The sequence below is a fragment of the Spermophilus citellus genome (genome assembly GCF_964194105.1).
Source record: "Spermophilus citellus genome assembly, chromosome: 16".
In the NCBI taxonomy this organism is placed as follows: Eukaryota; Metazoa; Chordata; class Mammalia; order Rodentia; family Sciuridae; genus Spermophilus; species Spermophilus citellus.
Genome location: NC_138196.1, coordinates 5,810,016 through 5,833,297, shown reverse-complemented (window position 1 = coordinate 5,833,297; position 23,282 = coordinate 5,810,016). Strand labels below are relative to the sequence as shown.

The 23,282-nt window shown below is 36.3% G+C and overlaps 1 pseudogene across 1 annotated transcript; it reads left to right on the top strand.

Annotated features, from left to right (window-relative positions):
* The first annotated feature begins 18,617 nt into the window (after positions 1 to 18,617).
* Positions 18,618 to 21,542, top strand: LOC308635027 (holocytochrome c-type synthase-like; annotated as a pseudogene). Its single transcript has 2 exons — positions 18,618 to 18,647; positions 20,854 to 21,542. The product of its transcript is annotated as a holocytochrome c-type synthase-like (transcript).
* Positions 21,543 to 23,282: the final 1,740 nt, after the last annotated feature.

Genomic DNA, 23,282 nt, shown 5'->3' with positions numbered 1-23,282 from the left:
ACTTATTTTTAGCATCTCCCATGCTTCCTTCCCTATTAAATATTTCCAATCCCAGCCAGATTTGACCTGTTCTTCATTTAAACTGCTGTAACACTTTGCCTATTTCTCTCTCTCAAGATTTTTAGTATAATCTGCTTTGAAGAAAATTTGTTTGTGTTCTTGTATTATCCCTCTTATTAGACAGTCAGTTCTTTAAGGAATATAACTGTGACTTTTTTAAACCCACAGCGGGGCTCACCAAAAATCTTGCAAATGCTCTTCAGTTAATAAACACATATTCAATTATATAAATGATATGTGGCTCCCATAGGCAGTTTTATAACATGGATATCTATTTTCTTCGAGGCCATATCCCTTGAACTTTCACCTTTCTTTAAACACTCATTTGCAAAGAAAAAAAAAACAAAACAAAACTTTGCAACTATAAATCTGACAAGGGGTAATATTCAGAATAAATAGGATCAAATGAATCAATAGTGAAAAATCCAAATCTGAAAAATAGACAGTAGATATAAATAGATATTTCTCAAAAGAAGACATGAAAATGACTTACAAATATATGAAAAAATCCTCACCATCACTAATAGTCAAGGCAATTCAAATTAAAACCTCAATGAAATATCTAACACTTCTTTCTAGATATTGCTATTGTCAAAAAGGCAAAAGATAGTGCTAAAGAGAATATAAAAAGGGAACACTTACATACTGGTAGTGATAATGTAAATTAGTACAGCCATTATGGAAAACAGTATGGAGGTGCCTAAAAATTAAAAATAAATACACCATATGATCCACCAATTTCACTACTAGGTATACATACCAAGGAAGCATCTTCTCTCTCTTGTTTATTGCAACACCATTCACAATAGCCAAGGAATAGAAACAATCTAAGTGTTCACCAACTGATGCATGGATAAAGAAAATATATATTTACACATGGAATACTATTCAGTCATAAAAAATATGAAATCATAGTATTTGCAACAACATGAATAGAACTGAAGGTCATTATATTAAATGAAATAAACCATCATAGAAAGACAAGTTTCACATGATCTCTCTCTTATCTAGAATCTGCATAGTAGAAAGACTATAGATAATGATAATGTACTATATATTTCCAAAAAATTAAAAAATGATATTTTTTAAGGATATAGATTTTCTGACTTAAGTATTATAAACAATGTATATGTGTATTGAAGTATCACATATATTTTCACTTAAGATAATCTCTGTTTTTTGTTTTCTTTTATCTTTTCTTGATTTTTTTTTAAATACACGACAGTAGTGGAATGCTTTACAATTCTTATTACACATATAGAGCACAATTTCTCATATCTTTGTATATAAAGTATGAACGTTCATGCCAATTCATGCCTTTATACATGTACTTTGTTAGTTTTTTAACATTACAATTCTTAATACACATATATACCACAATTTTTCATGGCTCTGGTTGTATATAAAGTATGTTGACACCCAATTCGTGTCTTCATACATGTACTTTGGATAATAATGTCCATCACATCGAACCATCCTTGCTGATCCCCTGCTCCCTCCCTTCCCCTTCCATTCTTCTGCCCTGTCTAGAATTCATCTTTTCCTCCCATGCTCCCCCTCCATGCCCCACTATGAGTCAGCCTCCTTGTATCAGAGAAAACATTTGGCAATAATCTCTGTTTTGATTATGCAAAGTCAACATCTTAATTGTGATTAGTTTTGCCTATACTCAAGGGAAGGACCCAAAGATAATGGGAACCATTTTAGAATTCTGCCTGTTATAGCCTTCTCCCTTTTTTGTGCCTTTTTTGTATGTCTTACTGAAATGATAGCCAAAGTGTGATCCCTGAACTATCAGCATCAGCATCATCTGAAATATAAATTCTCAGGCTCCACTCCAGGTCTCTTATGTTGGAAATTCTGGAAGCCTGGCAATCTATTTTAACAAGCCCTCTGGGTGATTTAAACCACATCAAAGTTTAAGAAGCACAACCTCACTCCTTGGTCTTTTATTTAGTGCTATACCATTAGTAATTCCTCTATTTGCTAGCTTGATTAAAGACAAAAAAAAAGCATTACCTTATTCTACTAGCTGTCTTAATCCTCAATTAATGAGGAACTCAGAAGGAACATAGATTTCCAAATTTGTCATGTGGGGGGCTCTCCCATATTGATAGTCACTCCCTGACAACCCCCTCTTTCACCCTCTTATCCTTGTTTTCATTTGCATTGCAAGAGGAAGTACAGTAGTAAGCTTGTGTATAATAAACTAACTGGATTAATTGGGTGATTCTTTGCCCAGCCCTTCCTAACTCTTTACCCCCTTTTAGTATCTGAACGATTGTCCTGACTCTGGGTTTACTGTCCTTTTCATTGTTATTGTTGTTAATGTTGCCATGTAAAAATAAGTGGATAATTTTCATGTAGTAATTGACATCTCCTAAAACTGATATTAATAGATTTATCTCAAATATTAGCACTGAAATTATATAAAAACTGTGGGGAGAGAGAGAGGGGTAGATAGATAGATATCTGGTTACAACTAACTAGAACTGATTCCTTTGTTATAATATAGACATTGGAGTATAAGATAACTCTTTATTTCTGGCTCTCTGTGGTATAGGAAGTTAGATACAACCACTATATGTGTTTGATCCACAATGAAATATATGATATTGTTGAGTTTCTGACTAACTGAATTTCATGATGCTTTCATGAAATTTTAGCTACTTAAATTAACCTACCTCCAACCTGAAGTTTTCTGAATCAAGAAACATTTTAAAAATCAAATGTAAATTTCCTGCATTTTATTTTTAGAAAAACTTTGCAAAATTGGCTGACCAGCACGTTTCTCTAAAAAGAAATCCACTTTAACATCAACTTTCCTTTTCTCAGTATTTTACAACCAAAGTTTTCATGAGGGTAGAGCTGTCTGGATATTCTGACCTACGAGATGGTGCTTAACAAGAACTTGTTGAATACATGTACTTTTTCAATCATTTTATTAGCAAGGTCTCCCCATGGTGAAAGAGAGGGAATAAAATTGATTGAATTGCCTGAGCAATGTCCTCTATGACAAACAAGGACCATTGACTGTTTAAGTAAAAACCTATTTTTAGCAGAACATGAGCTAGATCTTAGTAATAACTCAATCATCTAGATTATATGCTAAACTAAATATACAAAAATTGGTCTAGCTTCTCCTCTCGTAACCAGGGGTTTCCTAATGCAAGTATCCATTCCACAGAACATGGATGTGTATCTAGGGGAAAGACATTTTATGCACTTTCTATGTTCATGTTTGTTTGCAATCAAACCAAATAAAAGCAGTTAATTCATGTGGTACTTTTTTGCAATAATCAGCCCCCACCAGGTTGTTGGCAGACAGGAGCTATCTGAGCCTGGTAGCCAGCTGGTGAAAAGCATTGGCAAGACAAAAGCCAAGTGAAGAGAGCAGCTAGGGACTCTGGGAATGACTCTTGTCTTGCCCTTTCTTTTCAGAGGACGAAGCTGTACGTTGGTTCCAGAACTTATGGTAAAAGAATACTCCAGACGTGAGCTATGTTAATCCCAGAATTCTTGTGACTGTAATTAGAAATGCTTTAAAAATAAATCCAATATGAATTGTGGAATAGGCAGTCAATGTCTTTACTAGCCTTTTAGAAAAGCTAGTACATTTTTTCTCTTTTCAGTTTAAGGAACTACAAACTTCTAGTACCATAAACATTGGTGATATCCAAATGGCAAGTGTAGCCTCAGCAGGATCTACCTGCAATCTACAGTTTCCACAGGGATGCACAAACTTTCAAATTTCACAATGCATTAGACAAATGGAAATGAGGCTATATATATATTTGTTTTCCAGAAACATAGAACAGTTGGAAATATATGTGACACAAGTAGCATTAAAGTATAGAAGAAGGAAAGGATATTAATTTAAAGTCAAACTTGTTTGCAATTAGGAAAACATAGAACCCTCGACTTCCGAATGGCCTTTCCCCCAGTTTTTTAATTGCCCTGGTTCTGCACTATCCCACAGAAGACAGTGTCCAGCTTGGGAATCCTGTTACACATGAGGAAAGAGCTCTCAGACTCTGAAAATGACCCCTCCCCCACCAGTATTGTTCTGTTCTTTTAAATATGTATTTTCATCAATTTCCTATCTAAGGCTCAAAAGAGAAAAAATAAAATATTTTTAAGTAGCCAGTTTCATATCAATCACTGGTAATTTTTTTTTGTATTTACTTTTTTCCACCTTTTTTATTGGTGCATTATACTTGTACATACTGATGGGATTTGTGGTTACATATTTATACATGTACATAATACACAATGTAACAATATAATTTGGCCAGTATCACTCCCCAGCACTTTCCCCTTCCTTACCCACTTCCTGCTCCTTGGTTCCTTTCCTTTACCAGTATTTTTTTTTTTAACAATTGGCTGGTTGCCTGCCTTGAGACTCTTCTTTTCCTGTGGCCTGGGTTTGTGCACGTGGATGGCCAGCAAAGTCTCTTGAGTCCATCTTCCTCCCCTTTCCTACAGAATTAATGAACTTCTCCATGATTCCCTGGTTTTCATTGAACTTTTTGGTTTTTCTTTAGCTTTGCCCTCTTTCCTTTTCACCCTCTTTGTGAATATCTCATCTTTAATATTCCTGCTTAGTTCTTTTGCTTTTGGGAATGAGAACATTAGGTGGTTTTTAAAAATATCTTTATTAATTTTACTTATTCATTTTTTATGTGGTGCTGAGGATCGAACCCAGTACCTCACAAGTGCTAGGCAAGCACTCTAACCCTGAGCTATAACCCCAGCCCCAGGTGGTTTGTTTTTGAAGAGCAAATTCTACTCTTTAAACCTTAAGATTGGAATCACTTAATGTGGTTCTAAAACCAGTTTCTTAAACTTAGAAGTACCTCTGATGAAGTTACCTACTCAAGATGAGCCTTTTAAAAAATGTGATTTTTAAAATTTTTATTACATAAAGTATTACATAAATCTATTCATACATTTGGAAATTAAAAAAACCTAAGTCTTATTGTTAAAATGATACCCTGCCTATCCCTTTTCACCCCTAAAACTGACTACCCAGAGGCAAGTTCAACTGTTTTAGCTGTCTCACCATATTTTAAATAATATTTAAAATACTGTTTCTTGGTTTATGAATTTTAACAATTTCAACTTGGTATTAGGGTGGGTTAGGCTGTTGGTGTCTTTATTCCCCATTCCTATTTGCCCGATAATTAGTTCTTAACATTTGGCTAAATTTGAAGTCATTGCAATTTGGACTTTATACAGCTTTCATTGCTCATTCAGATAGTATACTTCATTTCCTTTTTTGGCACAATTTTTCTTTCCTCCTAGAATTAATAATTGTCTTCTTTATAGTTATATTCTCTCTCACTGAATTTTTTTCTGAATGCTGGAACGTATCTGTCATACAACTAAAAGTAATAAAAGCTAAGTACAGCAAATCAACCCATTCCATTTTCCTTGTCTTTGGAGAGTTCTCTCCCACAGCAATCCTCTTGCTCAACTCTAGACTTGCTATCCAGGGATACTGAACAGCTGTCATTCTGGAACGTTCTTTCACTGTATCCTGAGAATTTCCTTTGTCTCCTACAGCTTCAGTTTCCTGTATCTTGAGACTTCCTTTTTCTTTAAAAACTTCCTCTTTTTAGTGAAGCACCTTCTCTAGTAGTTTCCTGAGAAACAGTATTCAGAGGAGGTGATTTTTTGAGCCTTTGAATATGATAGAATATTAAAATGAATTGATAACATGTCTGGGTTTGATATTTTACATTCAAAATGACTTAGTTTTAACATTTCAAAGATGCTTGTCTGTTGCCTTGTAGTTTCCTGTATTGCTTTTGGGAAGTTTGATGCTTTTGTCATGTGTGTGTGTATGTGTGTGTGTGTGTGTGTGTGTGTGTGTGTGTGTGTGTGTGTGTTAGCAGTTTTTCTTTGCTAGTCTGTTCCCTTTGGGAAGTTTTCAGGATGTTCCATTCTTTTTGGTGTTCCTAAACTTCACTGTTGATGTGTCCTGGCACGAGTTTTTCCTTGTTCAATGTAGTAGCCTCTTTCTATCTGGAAACATATCCTTGAATTTTAGCATTTGAAAAAATACATTTATTTATTCTTTCCTCTGTCCATTTTCTCTCTTCTCTCTAGGCCTTGAAAATAATTTCAGCTTCTTTTCATATCTTTATAGAGCTGTTTAGATCAGAAGGCTCATTTAAGGTGAATAGTTTTCTTGATTACTTATCTTTATGGAGAGAGAAGCCTGGAGGAAGAAACCAACTCAAACAATGAATCATCTTACCTCTACTCAGTGTTTTCCTATATAAATCTTGCTTTTATAATGTTTGTAAGTGAGGAAATTCCTGTTGGTTTTACTTCCTTTTTATAGCTGTTAATAGTTTTAAATTGCAACAATATTAATGAAATTGGTTATTAATAACAGCTCCTAGTACAGCTGTCACTGTGGGTCAAGATCTTTATTGTAAAATCAGGATCACGATAGAAGTTGTCTCTTAGTATTATTTTGAATATTAAATAAGCGTAGCACAAAGCATTGGGAGCAAATAATATCATGATATACACTATATAGTATTTATGTGATATATATACTGCATATAATCAGTGTTGAATAAATCATAGTTATTTTTATTACTATTTATGATCTCATATTAGTCCCATTTTGTGGGACTAGTATTGTCCTCATTTTAGAGATGAGGAAATTGAGGCCCAAAGAGACTAAATTTATCTGTAAGGTGATACAGCTAGCAAATAGGTAGCAGAGCTGGAATGGCTTTTCTAACTGAAGAACATGCTCTTTCTACCACTAGTGAGGGTGGTTCTGTCTTTCTTGCCATGCCATTTTTCCCCCAAAGGACAATAGTGTGTATAGTCAACACAGGATTGCCTCAATATAGGACATCATGGACTTACTTGAAGGAAAAAAAAAGCACATAGAAAATACGCTGCCCTGAGTAAGTTGAATACTTGCTGTATGGAAACAGAGACTGGAACAATATATTTTCAACCTATGTTAATTCATGGCTTCATGGAAAGATCAGAGTTTGGCTAAATGAAAGCTGTGGTGGCTTTCAGTCAGTGGTATGGGGAAAGCATTGCTAATTGACATATGCGGCATGTGTTGAAACAAGCAAGACATGTTGTCTTTGCCAGAAAAAGTAAACAGATTGGCTATCTGTGTGCTTTAGGACATTTTCCCAAGAGAAACAGTTTTGTATGTGATTATACAGGCAGGAAATACATTTTGCCTATCAGCCACACAAAGTTCTGTCACTTGCAGCTCTCTTGAAATGTCCTCACATGGTGACCAAGAGCTGTAAGTGCCAAATACCTTCCAGTTCCTCAGACCTCACCTTGAAAGAACCAGCTTCTTCTCCTGCTGAGGAGTGTGAATGCTGGACAGAGCTGATATAATAGGTTTCACCTCTGATTTTGGAACTGCAATATGCTCTTTTTTTTTTGACAATCTTGGACACACTTTGGATAGGTCCAATACAGACAACATTTAAACTAGAAATAATAACACAGATTAGTTTGAATAGAAAGCTAATTGGTATTTTTTTTTACCATTTTAAATCTTTTAAATTTTTTTGATAAATGGACAAAAGAAGAAGCATCGAGGAAGTTGGTGGACTGTGTTAGTCTCCTGGCCCTGAGCATATGTCATGGAAAGGAAGACACCCCGGACAAACATTTTAAGATTTTGAGAGTATGGAAATAGAATGAAGCAAAAATACACCACAAAAACTTAAAATACTGGCCATCTCTTTCTTCTTTCATCTTTTTCTTCTATCTCATCCCTTTGTCTTTGAAAATATAGTTCCTCAGGACTACTTTTGTGTTTTTGAGACCAGTATACAGCTGAGTCAGGAAACCACAGAATCAAACAACCAACAAAAAAAGTTCTATCACTTCCCATGGTGTATTCTAACTCTTCTTGTCCCTTAGGATTTACATTAATGCAAATATACTGTTCAGATCAGTCAGATTAAGTGATTGAGTCAGATCCAGAGGGAAGAGAAGGTGATAACTCAGATTGGGTGCCTACAATGAATCTCACACACCTAGGCCCTTTCCAGATGCTTTCCTTTAATTCTTCAAACTCAGTGACAGATTCATTTTTGTTCTCATTTTATTGGTGAGGAAAACAAGTCATTTAAGACTTGCCAAAGGCTACGTAGCATAGGGGACAAGCTAGAATAAAACTTACTCTTGAGGTGACTTTTGCATCTATACTGTTTTTACTATACCATACCATACACACAAGGAAAGACGCACATGTATGCCCCTGATGCAGACTGGCTGGCTTCAGAGAGGTAGTATAAAGTCATGAGAAAGAAATAGACACAGACCCAATTCAGACTCTGGTTCTGTTAGTTACTACGTGTGGGGCGGTGGACCAATAATTGAACTTAACCTCTGTTTCTAAGTTTCTTCCATTGTCAGATGGGAGCAAATCATAGCTCACCTCAGAACCTTATTGCAAGTTATAAGTGAGTTTTACATGAAAAATATTTTAAATAATGCCTGCACAGGGAGGTAGTCAATGAACAAAAGTAATTTCTAAAATTTGCACATAGGGAGAGAGGTACTAAAAGATGACTTAGGGAGAGTAGATATTGGAACACTGGTGTGAGACAGTCTCATTTTTTTAGTCATTTCATTTTAAATATGATTGGTTGCCATGTATATTTATTAAAGAGAAATGACATAGATTTCAAAAAACTTGAAAACTTGAAATGTGGGCAGCATTGTTGGCAGTAAGTCCATTGCAGGCCTCAATAAGACACCGCCACTATAGTGGAAGTTGTGGGGGGGAAAAGGACTCCATAAATGCCACATATATAAGGACCGACTGTAGTGGCAGTGTAGGAATTTAGGCTTCTAACTGGGAGAAAAATTTTAATAATTGAACTAATTAATTAATTAATTTGCCAACACACCTAGGTGAATAATTCTAAAGCCATTCAATGGCTGTAATCTTTACGCACCATCTTTTTCATGGAGCTGGAGATTTCTCTCCATCCACTGCCTTGCTAGCCTGTGTGAGGGACAGTAAAGAGGAAAGGAAGTAGGAGATTTGGGGAAAGAAAGACAAGAGCTTAAAAGTCCAGAACAAGCTTTCTCAGATGGCCTGAGCCAGGAAGCAAAGAATTCACCTCCCCACTGGGGCCCTGTTGTGCTTGCATGAATGTAGAGCAAGACCACGCTGCAATTGGGACCTGATTAGGAACACTGTGTCTCACGCAGATGTGGACTTGGGGTCATGGGACTTGGATTCCTAGCTTAGCTCCTGGCTTTATGATAGCCAGGCATGGCATGTGAACTATCTGAGCTTCCAAACATCAGGGCAGTAACAACCATAGTTGCTTTCACTCTTCACATCTTATTACTCTGTTCTAGGACTCTTTTGCTCCTTGGGCCTGGAATTAATCTGGTGCATCCAAGAAAGCATCTTGTTCTACAAAGATATACAGGCGACATCCTGAGAGCCAGCAGCCACCCATCATTGCTCTTAATCTCTTTTGTCAGTTCCAGGTGGCGTGTTCTCCCCCCCAGGACAATCTGTCCCTCGCAGCCAGTTCAAGAGCGGCACTGCCTTGGAAGACATGGGGGATGGATGTTTTCACCTTGACCTTATTGCTCCCTTTCTGGCATGTCTCCATTCCTATCCCTTCCAACTGTGACTCCTCTTACTCTTCCTCATCCAAGAGGCAAGTAGAATCAAAGGCAAATAGAGGAAGACCCTCCAGCAATTCCTTTTCACTGTGATTTATTACATTACACAATAGTTTTCCAAGTCCCTGTGACCCCAGGTCAGGAAAACTGGCTGAATTCCTAACAGAAAAATAAAATATGAAGAAAAATGCAATCCCTAAGGTAGGCAGGGGGGATAAAAAGAACTTTCCATTTTCAATTATTAAATGTCAAACAGTCATTCTAGTTTTTATTGTAGAGCAAATAATTGTTATTTGTTGAAATTCTGCTTCAGATAACAATCATGCTAAGTCTTTTTTGAAGAAATTATTTGGGAAATGTATTTAACTTACTCTACTTAAAATTCACACTAGGACAACAATTTTAAGTACAATGAAATGCCATTTTAATAATTCCATGTAATCCTGTAGTGATGGATAGCTACTTTAGATTTACATGCCAGTTATGTAAATGGCCATAAGTGATTTTCATTATCCTAAATGGTGAGTAGTTGAAGATATTGATGTAAGTGCAATGCAGGCATAACATTTACAGTTTATTAAACTAAAAGGATGCTAATCAATTAATATATTTAAACAACGCCCATGGGAAAAATAAATTGATTTGCTAAGATAAAAAATATATATTTTAGTGTTAAAAATAAGTCCATTAGGGGTGAGAACATACAAGTATAACTTCAGATGATTAGTTTGACCTTAAGAAATAACTCTTTTTTTAGGAGTTCTCAGTGGGTAGACTGGCAATTGCTTATCTCCCCTGCATAAACAAGACCAAGATGCTTCCTCATAGTGCAAGTCCTCGTGTTAGTCAGATCTCCATCACCGTAATAAAATACCTAAAGGAAAAAGACTTATTTTGGCACTTTGCTTTAGTCCTGTGACAAAGCAGCACACCATGGCAGGAGCACATGTCAGACCAAATCACTCACCTCATGAGCTGGGAACCAAGTGAGAGGAAGAAGAAGAAACCTGGGTCCCACAGTCCCCTTCCAGGTCATGCTCTCAGTGACCAAAGGGACTCCTACTAGATTCCACATCTCAAAGGTTCCTCCCTGGAGCATCACTTGGGGACCAAGCCTTCAACACATGGACCTTTGGGGGACATTTAAGATAAAAATTATAGCAGCAGTAAAAGTCAAAGTTCACATATCGATATCTAGACTCTATACTATATTTATTTGTAGTTTCTGTACTTTTAAATATGATTTCTATTGGTTAACTTACATGAAACATATATTTCCAGTTAATTTCTATAGCTATGTTTTAGCTTATTTGGAAGTTAATAACTTTTCTTGGAAAGAAAGAAGTATACATTTGGATACCATTTGTTTAAATGGTTCATCCACAATTCATCTTTAATTGCATTATTTTATGATTCTATAATAAGAAAACTAAAAATAAGTAAAGCATTATGTATTTGTTTTTATAAACCACCTTTAAAAATCATTCTTTTTTGTGCTTTTTATATTATCAACTTAATTTTAGACACATTATAATGTGTCTACATCAAACTGGTAAAACATATTTAATTTGATGCCACTTAAAAAATAAAAATTATATGGGATTTTAAGTTTTAAAATATTTCTCTCAGAGCTGGGCGCACTCATGTATATTTGTAGTCCCAGATGGTTGGGAGGTTAAAGCAGAAGAATTATTTGAGCCCTGGAATTCAAGGCTAGCCTGGGCAATATGTCTTTAAAACAGAATAAAAATTAATAAAAAATATTTATCTCAAGAATAACATTATACATATATGAAATTCATTTATTCAATATTGATTTAATAAACAGCCACTGAAAACTTATTCAATATAAACCACTGGGCTAAGTCATAGTGGGTTTACATAAACAAATAAAACATAGCCCCTGCTTTATGTATAACATATTTGTTATGTTAATTACTTTGCAGTTATAACAGAGATGCAAAATGCAGTTGCTTAAATCAGACAGACGTGTATCTAGTTCCTCTATAACAATCCCTAAGTGAGTGTGTCTAAGTTGGTGGGAGTCTACTTCCACCCCAAACTACAGAAATTGGTTTTAAGTGAAGACTACTGTACTCATATTTCAATGGGCAGAATGGGTCAAATTATCACATTTCAAGAGACACTTGTAATTTTAGTCTTCTTGTGTGCCAGAGTAAGAGCGAAATGGTTAGTGAATATATAGCATTGTAAATGGTTAGTGAATATTGTGCCCACAATTCAAAAATTATTGAAAACTAAAAATAAAACATTTGTCTTTAGGCTCTAGATGGAAACTATTAAGAATTAAATTCATTTGTTTTCTAATTTCTTTATTATTTTAAAATTTTTATCATATATGGATCATATTATAATTTATATCCTTATTTTTTACTAAATAGTACTATATATTTTTTCTGTCATTAAAAAATTCAGCTCCTATCTCTGCAGCATATCAAGTTGGGCAAATTTGGGGGTGTTTCTAGTCCTTAGATTTGTTTGTTTTTAATTATAAAATGACCATGCAAATGATATCTACAAAACAGAGCCATTTTGAAGACTGGTGATTATTCACCACATTGCATAGTGTAGGGCCTAACACAGTAGGCACTGACTGATTTAATCACTAGAGTTTTATAATGTTTGCTGTGGTTTGGACCTGGAATGTCCTCCCAGAAGCTCATGTGTTAAGATTTGTCCCCAGTGCAGCAATGTTCCTAGGTGGGACTTTTGTAATTGGATCATGAAGGCTTTGACCACATCAGTGGATTAATCCATTGATACTTGGATGGACAACTGGGAGGTGATGGAAGCTGTAGATGAATGGGGCATGGCTGGAGGATGTGGACCACCGGTGGTGTGGCCTTGGGGACTCTACCTTCCTATGGCCCCTACCTGCCTGCTGATTCTTGGCTCCCGTAAGCTGAGCAGCTTTCCTCCACCATTCCATCACACCTTCTGCCATGCTCTTCTGCCACATCTCAGGCCCAAAGCAATGGAGCCAGCTGACCCTGGACTGAAACCTCAGGCCATGAGCCTGAACTATCTTTCCTCCTCCAAGTTGTTTGTGTCAGGTATTTTGGTCACAGTGACAAAAAGCTGACTAATTCAATGCCTTAATATTTTACCTAGTCATTTGTCAGTATTCCTTTTTGTTTTAAAAAACTTTATTTTTAGAGAAGTTTCAGTTTCACAGAAAAATGGAGAGGTGCAGAGATTTTCCACATCCTCCTACCCTCACCTATGCACAGCCTCCCCCATTATCAACATCTCCCACCAGAGTGATACATTTGTAACCATTGATGAAATCACAAGGACCCACATTATCAAACTTTCTTGTGATAATAAAATTAAACACTGTTTGGAGAAGAAGGCTATTCTCCCAGGTGAAGTAGAGTGTAAATTATTCTTGTGAAAATGTGTCTTAGCCTGGCTTCTCCAGAAAGCAGAGGCAAGACAAAAGATTTAAGCTCATCAGGGTATACACCCGAAGCAGTGGGCACAGTCAGAGGCAAGATCACACACAGCAGGGAGCAGAGACAGCCAGTCTAGGCAGGTATTACCTAGTTGGCTGCTGCTTTATGCTTTATGCAGCTTATACATCTGTTCTACAAGACTGTTCTCTGAGAATGTGTATGAACAGCATCATAAGGAGTCAATCCCGATGGTGGAAGTGGAGGGATTTTACCCACTGGCCTTCATGGGGTAAAGTTTCATCCCACTGGGGTGCCACTCCACATGACTCAGTGCCTAATGTGTCTGTCCCATGGTGTGTCATTCCTGGGTATCAGGCAGAGCTCTAGACAGATTCCAGGCAGAGCCAGTGCAGGACAGTCTGCAGAGCTGGAACTGGAGCCAGACAGGTGAAACTGAGAGCCTCTCACCTGCTTGGAATAAGTTCACATCTTTACATTATGCAGTTTTACATTGTGGAACATAGTGATAACATGTGCAGAGGGAGTTATGCCATTTACTCCTAAAAACATGCTGTTTACATTCTCTTTGGTTTGCTTCCCTTAGGAATAAATTAGAAAAAAAATGTGTATTATGAAGAAGGGAGGGCAAGAACCATCAACTTAATGAAGAAATACCGTCTCCCAATGTTACCACCAGTCTTTGTGAGGTAGCTTAACCCAGTTAAAGGGAAAATGCAGATGATTTGATACCATTTTTTAAGACAAAAGATTTGCTGCTCTCTTTAAAGGAGAGAGCTCATTCATTCCTCGGCAAAGACACTTGGGGATTAGAGGGTTAGTCACCCTCCTTTGGCTGATTTAAACCAAAAGTCCCTTCTGATCAGCCTCAAGGCAGCTTCTATTCTTCTTGATGCTTATTAAGATCCCTTAGAATTCCTTCCTTAGAGTTCTTATTCAAAAAATAGATTGAGAATGGACTCTTCCGAACTACACCATTTTCCTCCCCACTCCCTAAAATTTATAGGCACTGCTTTAAGCAATTCCAGTGAAACATAGAAAACTAATTTGCCCCATATTTTGACATGCTCTGATTCCGAAAGTTAGTTATAAATGGTCATTTTGCACTGAAGAGGATGGTCTCTATGGGCTTAGTTTTCCTTTCCTGCTCAAAGGGCTTTTATTGGGAACCAAGTTTCTGGCCTGTGATGCTGAGCTGTACACAGGGGTTCTAATATGTGTAACCCAAGATTCCAGTTATTTGTCATGAAGATTATTCTGGGACACACTGAGCTTCAGGTTGGTCCTTGTCTAACTAACAGAGTTGCTATGTGCCCTTTGGAGGTACCATACCTTTGGAGGTATCTTACTCTGATCTTCTACCTAGATATACTCCTATTGTTATATGATATCAAATTTCTCCATGAATTGCCATTGCAATTGGCTATTCATTTGTGTGCACCAACAATATTATTTGCTGTACTCAGTCTGTTTTATAGTATTTAGTGACCTTCATCAGGAGTTCAGCATTCTTGGCAGGCATTTCTCTACTTGGCCACAGAAGAACCCTGATTTTTCTGGATTCTTCCAAGAGATGAGAATGCAACAGCAGCAGCTGGGCATATGAAAATAACTGGGAACAAAATAGACACAGATTCAGAAAAAAATACTGTAAAAGTCTTCCTGTAAAAGCAGTTTTCTTTTGACCCTGAACATTCTGTAGAATTCAGTGATAAGTTGGCTACCACATGGCTATTTTGAACAGGCAGAAAAATCAGAGGTAGGTGGACGTGTGATTTCAGATTTTAAACACGGATGATAGAATTCTCTCTGTTTTACCCTCAGATCCAAGCAGGTAATTGATACTATAGTTTAAAATATATGGATATATCAAGAAAAGAATAGTCATCTAACTTAGCTCCTTCATGATGAACCACAAATAAAACTTTAGGACTTCTTGCTCAAAAAAAAAAAAAAATGAACCTAGTGGGTGGATGATGTCAGCATCTAAATTTCTGTTAATAATTTCAGAGTGTACTTTTTTCATATTTTTTTAACAATAAGTTTCACCAATTGGAAGACCAAAGCTCACTGGGATACACGAAGTCTTTGAGTAAGCATTCCAAAAAAATGAACGTCTCCTTCTGGCATGGATTGTTCTCTCTTCAGCATTCCTAGTTGACACAGCCACAATTCTTCAGTTATATGTTCTCTTACCCGTGAGACTCCTGGGAAGTCCCATCCAAAACATTCATGTTGCTACATTACCATAAAAGTCTACCCTGTGAGTACAATTTCCAAAAAAAACAAACGGGCTTCATTTAAACAAATAGCAGCTCTCCCCATCTGAGTTGAAGAAAATGCACATACACTCTGCTTGCTGGAGTGTGAGTCTTATGGAAAGGATGTTGACTTCCAAAGTGAAGAGAGCCTCACCACAGTATACAGAGACTCCCATGGTCTTTCTTGCTTTTTGATTTTATTTTTTACCTTGATATTTTAATGCATTTTTTTTAAATCTCAACTCTGAAGCTGTTTTTGAGATCAGGGAGAAATATTTAAACATTTATGCCTTCAGTTCATGATTCAGAGATTTATTTATAAGACCGTTGATTTTGGGACACCCAACTCTTGCATTTAAGGTGCTTAAGTGAGTCATGTTTGTGGGAGGTAATTACTACCAGAAAGTACAACTAACTTGTAAGCTTCTCTTTAAAATGTCCACTTGCAATCTACAATTACTTCAAATAACAGGCTACCAGGACCGTGCTGTGTTTTACGGCTGTATATATTTATTATGAGTGCAATAGCCAATACCCAAACATACTTTTGTCACAGAGGGGTTTTTGTAGGAGAATTGAGTCCCTTTATTAGTATCAGTATAGATTTCTGTAGATGTAGGATTGACAAGGTATAATCTCAAGGCATCCCTTCTATTATAGGGAACAAAGCCCTGGGAACAGCTGGCTCAAAAGAATAATAATGGATTCTGGCTGGTGGAAAAATATTTGTGTATCATTAAAGATCAGATTCAATCACTGAAATTATAGCAAACAGTTACCTCTTTAACACCTCAGTGTGTCTCCCAGGCTAACCTTATATCCTCCTGGGAGGGTCCTTGATTCTCCACTTAGCAATGAATGAAACCCACACCCATCAGACTAGTCTGTAGAGGAGCAGGTAGCCTTTTATGGGTCAAAACACCAGAGTCTCTGAGAACGTTCTGAAGTTCAAATAATCCATGACTCCTTCTATACCAATCAGTGCCTTAAATTCCACAAATAAGATGTCTATAGAGATGGTGTTGTAGAAAGGAGAAAGACAAGGAGGGAATTTGATGCTTGGTGTCACTGAAAATAAGGCACTGCCATTTTCAGGGACTGGTGAAAGCACCAGAAAGGTAAAGCTGGAATTTCTAATGACAACTCTGGCCACTTGATGGTTTTAACCTGTCTTTGACTTACCATTTCTTAACACAACCACGAAGTGATACTGAGGTCTTCCACTCATCTCTAAGGTTCTGATACCTGTGGAACCAAACACACCCCCTTCTTTGTTACTATTGAGACTTAGCCAATTGCATCATCATGCCTCTTAGGCTGCTGTGTTCCATCTGTCTTCTTGGACCTGCCACATTCATTCAGTCACTAATTTTACTCATCGCTTATTCAGTAAGTGTTTACCAAGTGTCTTCAGTGTGTCAGTTGTTGTACTAGGTGCTGGAACTCATCTGTGAACAAACCCCAGAGGATAATACTGCAACTTCAGGAATATATGGTAAATGCACTTATGTAGTAAGTATGTGCTGTAGCATGAAATTCATCTGGAAAAATAAGAGACCCTAAATAGCTAAAGCAATCCTTAGCAGGAAGAGTGAAGCAGGTGGCATCACTATACCAGACCTTAAACCATACTACAGAGCACTAGTAACAAAAACAGCATGGTACAAGCACCAAAACATACTGGTAGACCAATGGTACAGAATAGGGGACACAGAGACTAACCCACAAAATTCAATTATCTTATATTAGACAAAGTTGCCAAAAACATGTACTGGAGAAAAGACAGCATCTTCAACAAATAGTACTGGAAAAACTGGAAATATATATGTAACAAAATGAAATTAAATCCCTATCTCTCACCATGCACAAAACTTAACTCAAAATGGATCAAGGACCTAGGAATTAAACCAGAGACTCTGTGTCTAATAGAAGAAAAAGTAAGCCCTAATCTTCATCATGTGGGATTAGGCTCCAACTTCCTTAATAAGACTCCTATAATGAAAGAATTAAAACCAAGAATCAATAAATGGGATGGAATCAAACTAAAAAGTTTCTTCTCAGCAAAAGAAACAATCTGTGAGGTGAACAGAGAGCCTACATCCTGGGAGCAAATTTTTACCCCTCACACATCAGATAGAACACTAATCTCTAAAGTATATAAAGAATTCAAAAAACTAAGTACCAAAAAACAAATAACCAAATCAACAAATGGGCCAAGGACCTCAACAGACACTTCTCAGAAAAGGATATACAATCAATCAACAAATATATGAAAATATTCAACATCTCTAGCAATCAATGAAACGCAAATCAAAATTACTCTAAGATATCATCTCACTCCAGTTAGAATGGAAGCTATTATGAAGACAAACAACAATAAGTGTTGGCGAGGATGTGAGGGAAAAGGTACATTCATACATTGCTGGTGGGACTGCAAATTGGTGTAGGCAATATGGAAAGCACTATGGAGATTTCTTGGAAATTTGGGAATGGAACCACCATTTGACCCAGCTATCCCTCTCCTCAGACTACATCCAAAGGACTTAAAACAGCATACTACAGGGACACAGCCACATCAATGTTTATAACAGCACAATTCACAATAGCTAAACTGTGGAGCCAACCTAGATGCCCTTCAGTGGATGAATGGATAAAAACATGTGGCGTATATACACAATGGAATTTTACTCAGCAATAAAAGAGAATAAAATCATGGCATTTGCAGGTAAATGGATGACGTTGGAGAAGATAATGCTAAGTGAAGTTAGCCAATCCCCCAAAACCAAAAGCCAAATGCTTTCTCTGATATAAGGAGGCTTACTCATAATGGGGTAGGGAGGGGGAGCATGGGAGAAATAGACAAATTCTAGATTGGGAAGAGGGGTAGGAGGGAAAGGAGGGGGCAGGGGATTAGCAAGGATGGTGGAATGTGATGGACATCATTATCCAAAGTACGTGTATGAAGACACAAATTGGGTGTCAACATACTTTATATACAAACAAAGATATGAAAAATTGTGGTATATATGTGTAATAAGAATTGTGATGCATTCCGCTGTCATGTATTTAAAAAAAATAAAATCAATTTAAAAAAAGAATGTGCTGTGGAAACACAACAGAAAGGCACTATACCTGACCTTGGGGAGGAGCAAACACTTCCAAGTAGTGCCTGTGGTTAAGCAAAGCTCTAAAGGAAAAGTAGAAGATGATTAAGAGACCTAAGAGGGAAGAGAAGGTAAGGAGACAGGACAAAATACTCTGTGCAGAAGAAAAAGAATGGGCCAAAGTCTGCGAGAATCATGAAGATTTAGTTCAGAGAAATATGATTATTTCATAAATGGAGCAATAACACAGTAATAATACAATGATGGTGGAAGAGGAAGACAGGTGGAGACCAGAGCATGAAAGACCTTATCTGCCATGCTAAGTAGTAGTCTGAATGGAATTGGCACCTGTTGAAGGATGTACCCTACATATCATGTTTCTATTAGAGCAACCACCTACAGGTGCTTCATATACTTTATCTAAGCATCTAAGCTTAATCCTGAACCAGTTGGTATGCCCCCAATCATTTGGCCAGCTTTACTCTCGAATCTTTCCACAATTAACCTGAGCTGTGTCTAGAACAAGAGCAGGTTGCATCCTCTGTTTGTACCATTGCCCAATTTGTTTTGCCTTGGTTTGAGATGTATACTGCTCCTCAATATCTGTGGTCCATCTGGGCCCCCCATATACTGCTGACTCTCCTATCTTATATAATTTTCATGGAAATATCTATTTTTCTCTATTTTAAGTCAAACTAAGGTTTGACTTAAAATATATATGAACTCCATCATTAACTCAACAAATACTTAAGAAACTATATACTAGGAAATATTCCAAGCAATATAGTAATGACCCAAAAGTCTCTACCTTTATGGAAGGGCATTTTAGAGGAAGAATACAAAAAAATAAACAATATACCACATGATTGTTATGTAGAAAATTGCTATAATGATTATTATGTAGAAAACTTAAGGGGCTCTCTGGAGAGTGTCATTTTATGTAGGATATACATACTCATACAGACACACATATATACACAAATACATATATGCATGCATATACATGCATACATTTATACATATATGCATGTATATACATACATGTATAAACATACACAAAAATATAGGTACAGACTGTACAAGTTTTTTTACTCTGAGTATGTATCAATAAGTTCTTTAATGACTTCAGAATTCAAAAATTAGAGAATTCATATAAATAGTTTGAAATCATACTTAAGTAATGTCACAAGTTTCAGGACTCAGAAATTTTTCTGATTTTTAGTTTATCAAATTCAATGTGTAATTTTATTTTTAGCTTTACTGTGTGATAAATGTGATTTTGTAATAATCTAACTTATAGTCTGATTGCTCCTGATTTAAAATAATGTGATTCAGTATATACCTAAATTAACATTTTGCTTTAAAAAAAGAATAAATGCTTTCCTATTTGTATTTTATCTTAGTTACTCATTTGGAATAGGAAGGACATTATTGTCATAATCTTGTGTGCATAGTAAGTATTTTGACATAAATTAATAGAAGTTCTATATTACATGCTGAATAAGAGATTTAAAAAGGGAATGGGGGAGCACTGTTTAAATATATTGCAGTTGAGATTTTCCAGAATTGTAAGATGGTATGAATCCTCATATTAAAATTACAGTAGTAAAATGCAGAATGACTAAGTTTATAACATAGCGAAACTGAATATAAGAAACAAGCAGAAAAATCTTAAAATCTATCAGAGACAAAATAAAGATTCTATGCAAAGGGGCCCTCAATAGATTGTCCTCAGACTTGTCATTATTTCAATAGATGGAAGAGGACAGTAATGTGCTCAAGAACTCAGAGAAATTAACTTCAATTTAAAATTCGATACCCATCAAAACTACAAAACAAAGACATTTTCATAATTACACAGACTTAAATGATTAGCCAATCACAGGTTCTCACTGGAGAATTATTTTAAAATAGGAGGAAGCTAGAGAGAAAGTATGGAATCTAAGATTACAGTGAACATAGATATCAATAGAAATAAAAGTCTATTAACTACTGTTATATAATTTTTGGTGTAATATTACCTTTAATCTGAATGATCAAATTGATAAAAACTATAACTCTAAATAACAATTTGAAATGCTTAACAGGAAGAGGTTAAAATGCTGAACAATTTTAAATTTTGCTTAAAAATTTATAGGTAGGAATTTATGTTAATATTTAATTGTGATCGCCAAAAAAAAAAAATAACATCTAGGAGACAGCGGTGATGCAGTGAGAGGAAGGCAGGACCGCCACAGGTCTCTGTCCACTGGCTTGGGTTAGAGGCTTAGGAGCGGGGCCAGCAGCCTGAATTAGCCAATGGGGAGGAATCAGCTGGAAATTTAAAATTTTTTTGAGGCAAAATTGATTTCTATCTTGGGTTTGTCACCCTCTACTCCTATTGTTCCTGTTCAGATCTCAAATAATTCAGATCTTCAGACAGCATCCTCAAATTCAGGATGGCTGATACATGAAGGGAAAATGAAAGGCTGTAGGAAGAGCACAGAACCCTCTGGTCCAGGCTCTGAGAGCAAAACATACTCTGCCTGCCCTCCAAGATCCTGCATATGAGTAAGTACAGTGTGTCCCATTGCCAGCTCTGCTGCTAAGAATAAGGAGAACATGAATCCTTCAAATCTGATGCCACCACCTAACCAAACACTGGCTCCAGATCAGCCCTTTGCATTGTCTACCGCCAGAGAGGAGTCATCCACTCCACGAGCAGATTTAGAGAAAACACGGGTTTATCCTTCCTAACTGATGCTCTGGAATGAAAAGTTTAGGAAAGGGTGGAAGTGGAAGGATGAGGATACTAATCAGAAAACTATGTGTAATACCATCAGAATTCACAGTCAGAACAATGCACAGGCGTGGAGAGAGATTTTGAAGTATCCTTGTGGTCCATTGTTATCTGATTTGAAGGGAAAGCAAAAGACTATTCACCAAAGGCAAGAATTCGTTCCTGGGTGGAGTATGAGTTGCCTTTCGACAGACATGATTGGATCATCAACGTTTTGGGCATACAAGTTACATATGGTATTGAGTAGTACCAGGGGGGCAAAGTCATTAAGGACTACCCGTTCACTGTCCTGGATGGCCACCCCACCTTGGATTTGCTTTCAGAAGTATAGGACAGAATGAAGGTTCACTGGGCATCATAAGCACTGTTTTGTTTGTTATGCAAAGTATAAACTATTTTGTTTCTGAGAGATACATTAAACCATTTTCCCAAAACTGAATTTCACTCATGATGTTATGGGAACTTCAAGTGGATAATCACGCTTCGTCCTTTACTTAGTCAAGGAGCCATGCTCTGTTCAGTTTTGAGGTGCATTTTGTCTTGCAGTTTATAGCAGATTGTTTTAAATTTTCTTCCCATTTGGTTTAAGTAAGAGGCATTCCTCAGTTTGTCCTTTAACTGCAATATTGCCTGTGTATTCATCTAGAAAACTGAGGTGAGGAAAGCTTCGTTTTTCTTACTGATTTCTCAGGAAATTTGAGAGGTAAAACCTGAAAGTCAGTGTGATGCCCGTGAGCTGTTACTTGGTCAAATCTTTTAACTAAAATAGTTTATTTTAAATAAGCAATATCTTTTTTAAAAATAGATCATCATTTCTAAAGTCCCTACAATTTAGAAATGACACTGAACAAAATGCAAAGCCATACCCTTGCACTCAGCAAGACTAAGATGTGTCTTGGCTCTCTAAATTCTCATTAATATGCATTTTTCATACTGGGAACTTGTTAAAAAAGTTTCAACTTACCATGGGATTCTGATGCATATGCTTTGAAACATATATTTTTCTGTTGTTCTGATATATAACTCCGCCCCCCCAAAACAGTTCTCCTCATTGTCCTTCTTCCATTGGGAACTCCCCCCACCCCAACTGGCCTAACCCAAATTTAAAAACCTGGCTCAAGACACAATATCAGTGATTATATTTTGCTGAGTATTAATATTTACAATAAGAGTATTTTCTGAGATGTAGTATGCTTGCATCAATTCATTGTCTCAATTTTTATGTTTTAAGGAGGCTCTAAGATGGTTGTTGAAATTCTTGTATCAGTAACCCCAAAACTGGTTGTTCTAATTATATCAGCATGTTATAAGTGACTGTTTTTGTAAGTGTTAATAATATTAAATCATTTAATTTATCGTAAAAAAAACCCACAAAAAATACAATAACAACAAAAATAATGGCATCTATTGCTTCCTAGTTGATAAGGCAAGGAGAAGAAAAAGATCAAAAACTTTTTTCAACCCAACAGAAAATAGCAAAGGAGAAAAGTGCAAGGGAAACAGTATTAAAATTGTAACTGTTAGCAATATATACAGTATGTCAGCAATCATAATAAATATGTGTGGATTAAACTAGGAGCTGGCAAAGGACCAACTTTTCTGTAAAAGTTGATTATAAATATTTTAGGCATTTTAAATCACATACAGTTTTTGCAACCCTTTAAAAATGTAAAAACCATTCTTTGCTTGCAGGCCATATAAAAATCTGGTTTCAGGCCAGATTTGGCCTATGGGAGTAATTGGTTAACCTCTGGATTAAACTTTTAAGAGACAAAAATTTCCAGGTTGATTTTTTAAAAAGTGAACTATGTACTTCTCACAAAAGAAGAGGGGAAAATATATAAAAATTATAATGAAAAGTGGGAAATGATACATACGACCTTATTAACCAAAGGAAAGTTAGACATCTTGGGTTGGTTTTCCCAAAAGCACAAGTTGGGAAAACAATGCAAGGGCAGATAGTTTATTTGAAAGGTGATCCCAAGAA